The 12,578-nt window shown below is 47.0% G+C and overlaps 1 long non-coding RNA gene across 2 annotated transcripts in view; it reads left to right on the top strand.

The window, feature by feature from the left end:
- Positions 1-12,578, top strand: part of LOC127487457 (uncharacterized) — a 43,946-nt gene that overhangs the window by 17,212 nt on the left and 14,156 nt on the right. The window contains exons 1-2 of one of the 2 annotated variants that reach the window (XR_007914284.2): positions 4,679-5,560; positions 11,061-11,201. This is a non-coding gene — a long non-coding RNA (uncharacterized lncRNA). Of the gene's footprint in view, positions 1-4,678; positions 5,561-11,060; positions 11,202-12,578 lie in introns of those variants that run through there. The other variant, XR_007914283.2, reaches the window with a different exon arrangement.

The raw sequence follows: 12,578 nt of genomic DNA, 5'->3' as shown, positions 1-12,578 counted from the left end.
GATGACAGAGATACTGGGCCTGACCGCACAACTGATTAAATCTCCTCTTCCGCCTCACGGGGTGGCCAAGAGGGTGAAGAGGAAAGATGTGATTCTCACTGAGGTCACAGAAGACGTTAGAACGACAGGCACCTGTAAAATACAAAGACCGCTTCCTGCAACTGGCAACTCGCTTCTCTCTGTTACATAGAAAATGCCACGCCCTCCCGGTCAGGACAATGTTGCAAACAAGGGGCAATAGTTAACTCGGCTGAGCACTTGGAGATCGGAAAAGGACACGTCACGCACGCATCTCTCCTTGAGTACCTCACAGCATCTGGCGGTGGCGGTGGCGTCCCCGCGGGTGGTGAGCCTTGCAGGGTGGCAGCCCGGAGGCGCGGAGCCTCGGCTCGGGCGCGCCCCTCGCCTGCTGGTGCTCGGGCTGCTCGCTGCCCTCTGCCAGCCTCTGGACGACGGCTGTGCTCCTGGGCCTGGGCTTGGGCGCCTGGTCAGCGGGTGCTGGTTACGGCCTTGTGCCTTTGCCCCTGGGAACTGGCAAGGCTCATGCCTCACCCAATGATCAATCACATCCACGCCTAAAGGAGTTTGTCAGTACACTCAGTAGCTAACCAAAACATCCAGACAGGTGGAGGCGGCCACCACGGGAGAAGGAGCAAGCGCTTCCCTTGGTTTTGGAGCAAGACGCTGGCATGTTTATATTGCTCTCAGCCCTGACCTTATAAATACTGTCTCATTTACCCCACAACGAAAGCGATGCTAGAGAGATGCCAGGGGAAAGCCCTGAAATGGTGATTTGCCCAAGTCCACACCCCTGATGGCTGCAGAGCGGAAGCTGGAGCTCAGGTTATGAGTCAAAGTGACCGTTTCGCCTCACTTCACCTGCCAGATAAGACATCCATGAGGACGTTGCATAGTAACAGAATTTAATTACCATTTTTAATTTAATTTTTTGCTTTCTAGTCAAAGGACAGAAATAGGATTCTTTTGACTTGGGGGGGTACATCCAAATAGGCTGGTTGTATTCATATTATTGTGTTGGTCTTGCTGTTTTTTAATAAAGAAAATGGTTTGCCTAAGATCTTCCAGACCGTGTCATAGATTGCCCAGACTCAAGCTGATTTATCCGATTGTTTTCTCTGTGCACTTGGCACATCAGCCTGGGCGCTGTGCTCTGAGTCCAGTGTCTAAAGTACATGCAACCTGGTTTATTTACTGCTGGAGGAAGTCTGCACCTGCTCCCTGTTTGACACACATAATAAATAAACCAGAAGTACTGCTAATCCTGATGAACCCATCTCTGTGTTTAAGGTTTTTTTAGATTCCGATTTATGTATTCAGAGACTGGTAGGTTGAAAACCTATGAGAATCACAGCCATCCTATTCGTTTGAAGGCATTAAGTTGTAGAAGCAACTTTTGGAGATTTTTTTTTTAACCTAGGAAATTTGATTAAGACGTTCCTTAAAATGATCTGAGTCCATTTTCTGTTGCAATAACAAAATACTTCGACTGGGTGATTTGTAAGGAAAGAAGCTCGTTTTGGTTCCCAGTTCTGAAGGCTGAGATTTCCAGAGTGTGTGCCACCGTCTCCTCGGCTTCGGGGGAAGGCCTGGTGCTGCTTCAACTCCTGAGGAAAGAGAAAGGCAGGTGCCCGTGGAAGCAAGGGGCAGGCTTGCTGTATAACAGGCTCTCCCCGTAACCAAGCCAGTCCTAATCCCTCCACGAGGGCAAACACCTCAAGACCCAAATGCCTGGGAGGCTGGGGTGGATGGGGTGGATAGACCATACCCAAGCCACAGCAGAACACCCTTCAAGATGTTCTACATTATGTACAGAACGCACGGAAGGTTACAGAAGGCTTTTAAAGCAGCCCTGTGAAGTCAGTGTTGTGATTCCTGTCTTAATGATGTGTCTGAAGTTCGTCTGAGAATATCTTGCAATAAGGGAGGACCAGGGCTCTAATTCTTTTCTCAATCTTCTTATCACAATGAAATAGATTTTCCTAGAAGTACCATGATGGGGTAAGAACAGGCATAAAAGTGCATGCCCTGACACTTCTCTGTTTTGTTTTTTGTTGTTGTTGTTGTTCTTTCTGAGACTCTATTTCACTTAGGGCTAATACCCAGAATGTGAGGCGGACCACTCTGAGGCCTTCAAGAGAGAGAAAGAGATAAAGGTTCTAGTTACTGTTGTTGAAGAATGAGCCAAATAAAATAGTCCTCTGGCCAAGGTGGGTTTTTGGGCAAGTCAGATACAAGATGTGAGATAGTTTGGGTTCTTGAAAAAGCTCAGAAATGGAGCCAGTGCTGTGGCATAGTGGGTAGGGCCACCACCTGCAATGCCAGCATCCCATATGGGCACTGATTTGAGTCCCCACTGACCCAGCTCACTGCTGATATGCTTGGGAAGGCAGCAGAGGATGGCCCAAGTCCTAGGACCCCTGCACCCATCTGGGAGACCCAAACGAAGCTCCTAGCTCCTGGCTTCAGATCAGCCCAGCCCCAGCCCGTCGAGGCCATTTAGGGAGTGAACCAGCAGATGGAAGATTCTCTCTCTCTCTCCCCCTCTCCCTCTCCCCACCATCTCTCCCTCTTTCTCTGTCTCTCCCTCTCTCTGTGTCTCTGCCCTTCAAATAAATAAATAAATCTTAACAAAAAGAAAAGAAAAAGTACAGAAATGGCAAGCACTTCTAGGGTGGGTGGGGTATACAGGTTTACCATCTCTCTATATTCTGCCTCTGGGGTCTGGCTTAGTTTCTGAGGGAGAAATGGCATTTTTAGGTATTTATTTGAGAGGCAGAGAAGTGGGGGGAGCTCCCACCCACCGGCTCACTCCCCAGATACCCACAAGACTGGGACTGAGGCTAGGTTGAAGCCAGGGGCTGGGAAGTCAGTTCAGACTCCCATGAGGGTGGGCAGGGATCCAGCTGCTTGAGCCATCACCTGCTGCCTCCCAGGGTGCACGTCAGCAGGAAGCTGGGTCAGGAGCAGAGCCAGGAACTGAACCCAGCTACTCTAACATGGAACACAGATGTCTTAACTGCCTGTCCCAGGAGGGCTGGGAATTAACCTGATTGACCTGAGCACTGCTGAAATCCTGTGAGTTTATGTAAAACAATTGGAGCAAACAGCACAAATGCAAACCAGCTGCATTTTCATGGTAAAAGCTGGGAATATTTCACCGAGGTCTACTGGTTGCCATGGTAACCTGACAACCCTTAGGACAGTGCTCCAGATAGAGAGGAAGAGAGCAGGGCCAAGCTCTGTAGGATTACTGCTGTCTGTGCTTAGGTTTTCCTTGACAGGCTTCATATCTAAAAAGTCCCTAAGCCATGTTCATCCTGGGCAGAAGGAAATGCAGGCATCCAGCATTTGGATGAATCCAAAGAAAGATAAATGCACAGACTCACTGTTCTTGTCCAGTTAATGAGCTGAATCCCTGCAAAGTAGGATTGTTTTAAATCGTGGGGAATGATGGCTTTACCAAATGTACCAGAACTTACCTGTCCACACGATAGCCATCCTTCATGGAAGCAGGCTGGGGTAGGGGAGGCACAGTTATTGCTGGAACTGTAAGTGATAGGTAAGGTGCTCCTACTTGGAAAGTCTAGTATTAGATCACTGGGCAATAAATCTGATTAGCTTTTGGGGGTCATTCTCCAACTTTATTTCCTTTTAACTAAAAATAAAACTGTATGTATATGTATGTGTGTGTACCTATCCCTGGGCCCAGAACCCACTAGTAGTCCCCCAGTGTGGGATGAAGGTCCAGTGATCCCTCCACCTCCATCACTGAATTTTCCAGATCAAGTCTCCCTTAAAGGAGAAACAGCACCAGTGGCAAGTGCAAAGGATAATCAGCAGAGTCTGGGAGGGCATCTTAGAAAGCTGTAAGGGGCCGGCGCCACGGCTCACTAGGCTAATCCTCCACCTTGCGGCACCGGCACACCGGGTTCTAGTCCCGGTCGGGGCACCAGATTCTGTCCAGGTTGCCCCTCTTCCAGGCCAGCTCTCTGCTGTGGCCCGGGAGTGCAGTGGAGGATGGCCCAAGTGCTTGGGCCCTGCACCCCATGGGAGACCAGGAGAAGTACCTGGCTCCTGCCTTCGGATCAGAGCGGTGTGCCAGCCACAGCGCGCCGGCCGCGGCTGCCATTGGAGGGTGAACCAACGGCAAAGGAAGACCTTTCTCTCTGTCTCTCTCTCTCACTGTCCACTCTGCCTGTCCAAAAAAAAAAAAAAAAAAAAAAAAAAGAAAAAGAAAAGAAAAGAAAGCTGTAAGGAATGGCGGCATTGGAGCAGTTGTTACAGTATCCCAGTGGGAGCATGTTGAAGGGGACAATATTCACTCGGTGTTGTGGTTCTAAATCAGATCCACTTTTCTCGTGAGAAGAATATGTCCCCTCCCCTTGAACGTAGGCAGGCTTGGTGGCCAGCACTGTGGCGTAGTGGTGAAAATTACCACCTGCAGTGCCAGCAACCCATACGGGTGCCAGTCGAGACCCAGCTGCTCCACTTCTGATCCAGCTCTCTGTTGTGGCCTGGGAAAGCAGTAAAAGATGTCCCAAGTCCCTGGGCTCCTGCACCCACTGGGAGACCTGGAAGAAGCTCCTGGCTCCTGGCTTTGGTCTGGCCCAGCCCTGGCCATTGTGGCCAATTGGGGAGTGAATCAGTGGATGGAAGATCCTCTCTCTGCCTCTCTTTCTCTCTCTTTGTAACTCTGACTTTCAAATAAATAAATAAATCTTAAAAAAAAAAGGAAAGATAGTAGGCAGGCTTGGGGCCAGCATTGTGGTATAGTGGATTAAGCCTCTGCCTGTGATGCTGGCATTCCATATGGGTGTCAGTTTGTGTCTGGCTGCTCCAATTCCAATCCAGCTCCCTGCTAATGCACCTGAGAAAACAGTGGAAGATGGCCCAAGTGCTTGGGCCCCTGTACCCATGTGGAAGACTTGGAAGAGACTTCTGGCTCCTGGCTTTGGTCTGGCCCAGCCCTGGCCATTGTGGCTATTTGGGGAGTGAACCAGTAGGTAGAAGACCTTTTCCTTTCTCTCTCCCCCACCCCAACCCTTTCTCTCTCAACTCTGCATTTCAAATAGCATGATTCAGCCAAATGATAAACTCAAACTTTAGATCCCATGGCCTTAGTGGCTTCTGCTTGGGCTGCCCTTGGTGAGACATTTGGTGTTTCTTGGCCTTTGTTCCCTCCTTGGTTACAGAGGATTCTACACCAGGTGACCTCAAAGGAATTCGTGATTCCATGGTTTCAGGCGTGAACAAGGTCCAGGAACTGCTACCCCCACACCCATATTCACAACGGCATCATTCACCATATCCAAAATATAGAAACAACCTGAATGCCCATCCACAGATGGATGGATAAGCACATATTTATTTCAGCCTTAGAAAGGAATTGGGGGCTGACATATGCCTCAACCTAAATATCCCTTCAATGCATTATCCTGAGTGAAAGAAGCCAGGCACACAAGACAAATCTCGTATGCTTATAGAAGGTACTACAGTTAGGAAAACCAGTGGAGACAGGAAGTTCAGTAGAGGTTACCAGGTGAGAAGAGGGGTGTGGGGGTGGTTGTTTAAGGAGTGCAGAGTTTCTCTTTGAGATGGTGAAAATATTCTGGAGAGAGATGGAGGTGGGGGTGTAGCATTTTTTGTATTAATGCCACTGAACTGCACCCTTAAAAATGGTTAAAGTGGTAAAATTTTTATTTGTATTTTGCTCTTATAAAAAAATCTAAAGTCTATTCCAATAAGCTTTGACTTGAGTCCAGGCTGCTCGTCACCAGAAGTGCGAGGCTGGGCGGCCTTGGTCACCTTCCCATGCTCACCTGGAATGCTCTGGAAACGTCCTCAGCCCTCTCAGTGGTCATCACACACAGCATGGCACTCACCACATCTGCAGATTGCTCCAGGCACTCAAGGAGTAGCTGAAGGGGGCTTTTGTGATCATGTAGTCCAAGCCCTGCGTTGCAAAAGAAGAAAGATACGATTCCAGGAGCCATCTGCCATGGGAACACAAGCAAACGGAGGAGGTTTTTTATTTTTTATTTTTTTAAGATTTTCTTTATTTACTTGAGAGGTAGAGTTACAGACAGAGAGAGAGGTCTTGCATCCCCTGGCTCACTCCCCAAATGGCCACAATGGCCAGAGCTGGGCTGATCAGAAGCCAGGAGCCAGGAGCTTTTTTGAGGTCTCTCATGCAGGTGCGGGGGCCCAAGTGCTCGGGCCATCTTCCACTGCTTTCCCAGGCCATAGCAGAGAGCTGGATTGGAAGTAGAGCCACCAGGACACAACCCGGCACCCACATGGGATGCCGGCACTGCAGGCAGAGGCTTAGCCTACTGCACCACAGCACAGGCCCCCTTTTATTTTTTATGTTTTAAAACTTATTTATTTCAAAGAGTGACAGAGAGGGAGGGAGGTGGGAGATAGGTGAGAGAGAGAGAGAGAGAGAGAGAGAGAGAGAAAGAGAGAAATCTTCTATCTGCTTGTTCACTCCTCAAATGGCCTCAAAGGCTGGGGCTGGGCCAGACAGAGACCAGGAGCCAGGAAGTCCAGCCAGATCTCCCACATGGGTGGCAGGGACCCAAACACTTGTACCATCTTCCTCTGCCCCCGAGGCGCATTAGCAGGGAGCTGGGTCAGAAGAGGAGCCAGCTGGGCCTGGAACTGCACTCTACAACACTGGTGCCTCCAGTTACACTGTAAAGCTTAGCTAAAACCAATTCTGACATTTTCTTCTCTAGTGCAATATTTCACTTTTCTCTGTCAATCTGATTTCAAGTCCCTTGGCACTTTTGTGTATCTCTGGGACAAAGAATTTATAGAACCCAGAACGAGTCTCTAGTGTGGTTCTTTTCAAACTGATGTGAGCTGGTCAAGAAGTTGCAGTGATTTTACCTTTCCTGTTCAGTGTTCCTCAGTTAGTACCATATAAAATGCCACATGTTTGTTTACCTGTACAAGTTGTGGACTTTTTTTTTCTGAAAAGGTTACCAAAGTGCCAATTATAATACAATGGTGTATAGCGGGGTTTTTGTTTGTTTGTTATAAGCAATGGCTACCCTGGCAGGTGGTAAGTGACACTTGCCAGATGCATGTTTTAAAGGGTTGGCAAGATGTTAGACTAAGCTAGGAGACATGATGCAAACAGGCCAGGTGGAGAACAGGTGCATGAGATAACAACAGTTTATGCCAAGTTTGAATCCATTAGACCTCCTAGTTCCATTAGAACTAGGTTTGAATCCATTAGAGCCTCCATAGTTCTATCGGTATGAATTTGACTTCACTATCTAACCTTAGACAAATGTTTAAAACACACACACACACACACACACAAATTGCTGTGCCATGGTTTCCTCATTTGTGCAATGGGGTAGTTTTATTGTTAAATAATTATTAGGCACGGGGCCGGTGCCGTGGCTCACTTGGCTAATCTTCCGCCTTTCAAATAAACCGGGTTCTAGTCCCGGTCGGGGCACCGGATTCTGTCCCGGTTGCTCCTCTTCCAGTCCAGCTCTCTGCTGTGGCCTGGGAGTGCAGTGGAGGATGGCCCAAGTGCTTGGGCCCTGCACCCCATGGGAGACCAGGAGGAAGCACCCGGCTCCTGGCTTCGGATCGGTGTAGCTCCTGCCGTAGCGCGAATTTGGGGGGTGAACCACGGAAGGAAGACCTTTCTCTCTGTCTCTCTCTCTCACTGTCTAACTCTATCTGTCCAATAAATTAAAAAATAATATAACAATTATTACGCACATGAACAAACCATACTCTTGGTGATAAGAGCCAACATCTCACTCTTAAATTTTCAGATAGTGTGTGATTATTAGCTTTTGAAAGCCAATGGTTATCAGCTTTTGTGGAATTAGTTTGCAGCTAAGGTTTCATGGTGGTGGAGGGGGTGTACAGTTGGGCAGGTCTTTGCCATCTGTCTTGGGGATGTCCGAGAATGGTTGTAAAAATCTGCCTGTGGGAAAGATGTTCGTACATTTGACTAGAAAATGTGATCCATGACATTTAGTGCCCTGATGGTATAAGCCCAGGATGCCTGAAATGAAGACAGATGTTTAGAGTCCAGCAAACTCTTTCTCCTTGATTCTGCTTAGTTGTCATATGCTTTTTGAATGAAGTGCTTCCTCACTTGCAAGCTTATGTACATACATGTATACACACACACTCACATCATCCTCTGCAACTAATGATGAGGCAGAAACATAGTAGGAAGCAATTTTGTTTAAAAATCAAGGAGACAACTACTTCTTAAAAATTAAATGCCCGTATCTAAGTATCAACTTATAGTCTCTTTTTCTACTCAATTAGTGAATTTGAGTTTTTGAAGTTTTTCCTTAGACCATCTGAAGTTTAGATTTAGATGACTTGCCCATCAGCCCTTCCTGTAAGATTTTTTTAAAACATAAAAGTATTTGTTTCTGTTATGCTACCACAATCCGATGTATATAGCATTCAAATCTGCTGTGAAATTCAGCATTTATTAATAGCTGCGACTGCTCATCTTCCTTTGGCATATTGTCTGGTGTCCTGCAGCAGTGGTTCAGGCAACCCTGTGGCAGCTAGAGCAGGCACAGTGACAGCTCAGGGCCCTGGGACCATGTCAGTGGGCACAGCCTGTTGTCTGTGTGTCTCTCCTGGCAGCCCAGAGGCAGCAAGACCTGTAACTTACCTGTGCCCCGGCCTCCTTACCTTTGATTTGTAAAAAACATGACAGGGAAAGCACGGCACCAAAACCGCTGATTGACCTCCATGGTTTTCATAGTAAGTTTTACTAAGTTGCTTTTATAAAGGAAAATAGTACCGAGACAGTTGGCTAATTCTGCAAATTCCATAGTGTTTCTCCAACGTGGACTTTTATTTCACAAGTTTCCGATGTCTGAAGTAAAGTATAAGGGTTTTTTTTTTTTTTTTTTTTTTGGTACCAATATAGTTTCAAATGTTGTTTAACTGCTTGAAATTTATATAACATTTTGAACTGCAAAGATGAAAAACGTGTTTTCACAGGATCTTTATTGTGAACTAAATTAAGCCTTCTTGTTGGGACCTCTTTGTGATGCCTTGGGGACAACTGTATGCAAAAAGTGTGCTTAAATATGTAAGTGCCTTTTTAAAAAGGGTGACTTCCAGCAAGTGCATGATGGCAAACAGCACAAAGCATGTAGGTGCTACCCTTGGCACCAGCTAGTTAGGTCCTATTTCTCTGATCTGGACATTTCAACAAACAGGCCATCTCTTAGGAACCAGGCAAAGCTCTCATTGACAAGGAGGACAAAGTTGTTAGAAAAAGCGAAGCCTGGGCGGCTGTTTTGCAGGGTGTATAAGATGCCTACCTCCCGTATCAGAGCGCCTGGGTTCAAGGCCCAGCTGTACTCCTGATTCCAGTTTCCCACTAATGTACACCCTGGGAGGCAGCAGATGATGGCTTCAGCAGGTAGGCCCCTGCCACCCTTGGGGGAGACTTGGATTTAGTTACTGGCTCCTGGCTTCAGCTTGATCCAGCTCAGGGTGTTACAGGCATTTAGGAGACTGAGCAGACAATTAGATATTATTCCATACTACTACTACTACTACTACTACTACTAAGGTATGAAGCTATGAAGTGGCATAGAGGAAACTTAAATGCCCATTACAAAGTGGAAGAAGCCAGCCTGAAAAGGCTACAGACTGTATGATTCCAACTATACAACATTCTGGTAAAGGCAAAACTAAGGAAACAGTGTCCAATATCAGAGTACTTGGGGTCAAGGCCTCTCTCTGCTTCCATTCCAGCTCCCTGCTAGTGTGCCGGGGAGGCAGCAGGTGATGGCCTGTGTGTTCCTGCCACCCCTGTGTGAGACCCAGATGGAATTCCTGGCCCCCGATTCCTGAGTCGGGCCTGGCCTAGCGCTCACTATTATTGCAGGCATTTGGGAAGTGGGACCAGAGGCTGGAAGGTCTCTCTTGTCACTGTACCTTTCAAATAAATTAATTTATAAATCTTAGGAGGGCAGAAAAGTGGGGTTGCCAGGGGTCAGCAAGGAGGGATGGCTGAGTAGACAGAACACAGAGGATTTTTAGGGCAGTAAAACTACTCCATTCAATACTCTCATGGCTTGGAAGAAACGTGCCTCTGCGGTCGGGGCCCTGGGAATGGGGGAGACTGTGCATATATCATAGAAATCAGTGCATAGCATGGATGGTACATTTCTGTACCTTCGACTCAGTTTTTCTCTGAGCCTAAAACTGCTCGAAAAAATAAAGTCTTCTTTTAATAATTAAAAAAATCCCACACTGATCTGAGCCTCCTACTCTAGGCAGCCACTACCAACTCATTAGAGTTGGCACAAAAGATGGAATCTATTTGGCATTCCTGTTGCAATGTGTTGTATTGTGATATGGTGGAAGGGGCACTGAACTTGAAATCCAATGACCTAAATTTAAATCGACTGCCACGACCTCAGGCAAGCCATTCAGTTTCTCTCTGTCCTTCAGTTTTTTTTTTTCTTCTGTAAATAAGGCAATTGGAGGAGAGAAATCCGAAAATGCTTCCCAGCTTGTATGATTCTGTTCTTCTTTAATTATGTAGTATTTTTGTTTGGAGTTTGAAAAATCAGGAAATGACCTTAATAGTTGCAAGTTATCATGCATCGATTGCTGCTAATGCTTTTCTGTGCATATATAAAATTAGCCTTGCTAGGCGGGTTGTCTTGTAGTGGGAGCTGTGTGGCCTTGTCCAGATCGTCATTCCAGAGGGAAGCACTTGTCCCATGAGCTGCTGGGCATGCTGCCTGCCCACAGCCCTCACAGGTCTGTTCCTCTCTGGGAATTGCTCTTGACTGAAGAAAGCTACTTGGCCTGGGACACACACACACACACACACACCCCCACCCCGCCCCAGGAGCAGCCTGCATCCAGTAACTGAGGCACCCTCCCCCAGGGCAGCTCTGGGAGGGTCTATTCATTTCAGAGCTCCTCATGGGATTGGCCAAGGCTTTTGATGAAATAAATTGCATCCCAGCTTCTCCCTGTGTCCAAACTTGCTTCTTTACCTTCCCATATAGGAGCTGATCCTGAGAGCAACCCCCAATAAAAATCCTGTGTGCAGATGTCCATCGGTTTCCCAGGTAACCCAGCTTCCTTCACTCCTTTAACCCTCCTGCGGACCTTATGAGCAGACGAATGGACCAAGCGGCTTGTGGATGGTAGGTTTTCAGGGTCATCTGACTACATGTTAGAGACAGGATATAAACCCAGACATCCTGACTCCAGAATCCTTGCTCCAAATGCCTATAATATTCTGCCTCTTTGCACTTTCATTCATTGCAGATTGCATTCAAGTTTATATTTAAAAATCGTCGGTTTTAAGCACATGTATGATTGCTAGACAGTGCATATGTTTTCATGTTAATCTACAAAAGTGAAGGCAAGTATAGACTCGGTAAATGCTTTCAGAGTGAGTCCTCCCAAAGTGAGGAGCATGAGAAACAACCCAGCAGTCTGAAATGCAGCCCTTTGCAGATTCTTATAAATGCAGCCACGTAGGGGAAGGTGTTTGGCCCAGAAGTTAAGATGTTCCCATCCCATCCTGGAGTGCCTGAGTTCCAGTCTCAGCTCTCAGTTCCTGATTCCAGCTCGCTGCTATTGCAGACCCCAGAGGCAGCAGGTGACGGATCAAGCCATTGACGCTGTGCCACCCACGTGGGAGACACAGATGAGTTCTAGGCTCCTGGGATCAGCTGGCCCAGACCTGGCTGCTGTGAACCAGCAAATGTGACAGTAATCTATCTCTCTCTCTCTCTCTCTCTCTCCTCTTTCTCTCTCTCACCCTCCCCACCTTTCTGTAACTTTGCCTTTCAAATAAATAATATATAAATCTTTAAAAACTATTTTGAACTCTTTTCTTATTCCCACAGCCTGTTCAGTTTTCGCCTGTATCACTAGGTGGCTTCAAGTGGCTCTTTCTTCCATGATATCTTGTTGTGGAGATATTGGCTTAATAGTTATCTAATCCCCAGACCAAAGGTCTCAGGCTGGAGGTCACTGGAACAAATTCAGTCTGAAAACAAAATTGATTTCAGCTCACATGTTGTTGCCATATTTTAGACTTGAATTCGCTGACAATAAAAATTCGGATTCTCAACTTTGTCCAACACATAGGGAGGTCCGGCCTCGTGCCCACATTGCAATAACTGCCTGGTGCACAGTAGCAGCTGCTCCATATACTGGGTGCGGGAGCTAGAGTTTGCCAGGCTACACAGTCCCCTAACCCACCGCTCATTGAAGCCCAAGTGTCAATTGCTTTATTATCTACACTTGCAAATCTGTTCAGCTCCCTTAAAGTGCCTGCTCCAACCCCCAAGTCTAAATATATCATCTCTTGTTTTCAGAAACATCAGATAAATAGCCTGACCAGTGGACCCAAAGGCACATGTTTTTAGGAGTCGTAGTAACCCCAGAGCTCTTAACTTGTCTAGGTTGATTAGGGAACTAGGTTCTGTGAGCCAGGAAGACTAATATGCTATTTGTAAGTTTTAACACTCAGCTCTGAGACATCCTCAAATATACTTGGATATGCTGGT

The sequence above is a fragment of the Oryctolagus cuniculus genome, chromosome 2, assembly GCF_964237555.1.
Source record: "Oryctolagus cuniculus chromosome 2, mOryCun1.1, whole genome shotgun sequence".
In the NCBI taxonomy this organism is placed as follows: Eukaryota; Metazoa; Chordata; class Mammalia; order Lagomorpha; family Leporidae; genus Oryctolagus; species Oryctolagus cuniculus.
Note: the sequence above shows the minus strand (reverse complement) of the source record. Positions and strands in the feature narration are given on the sequence as shown.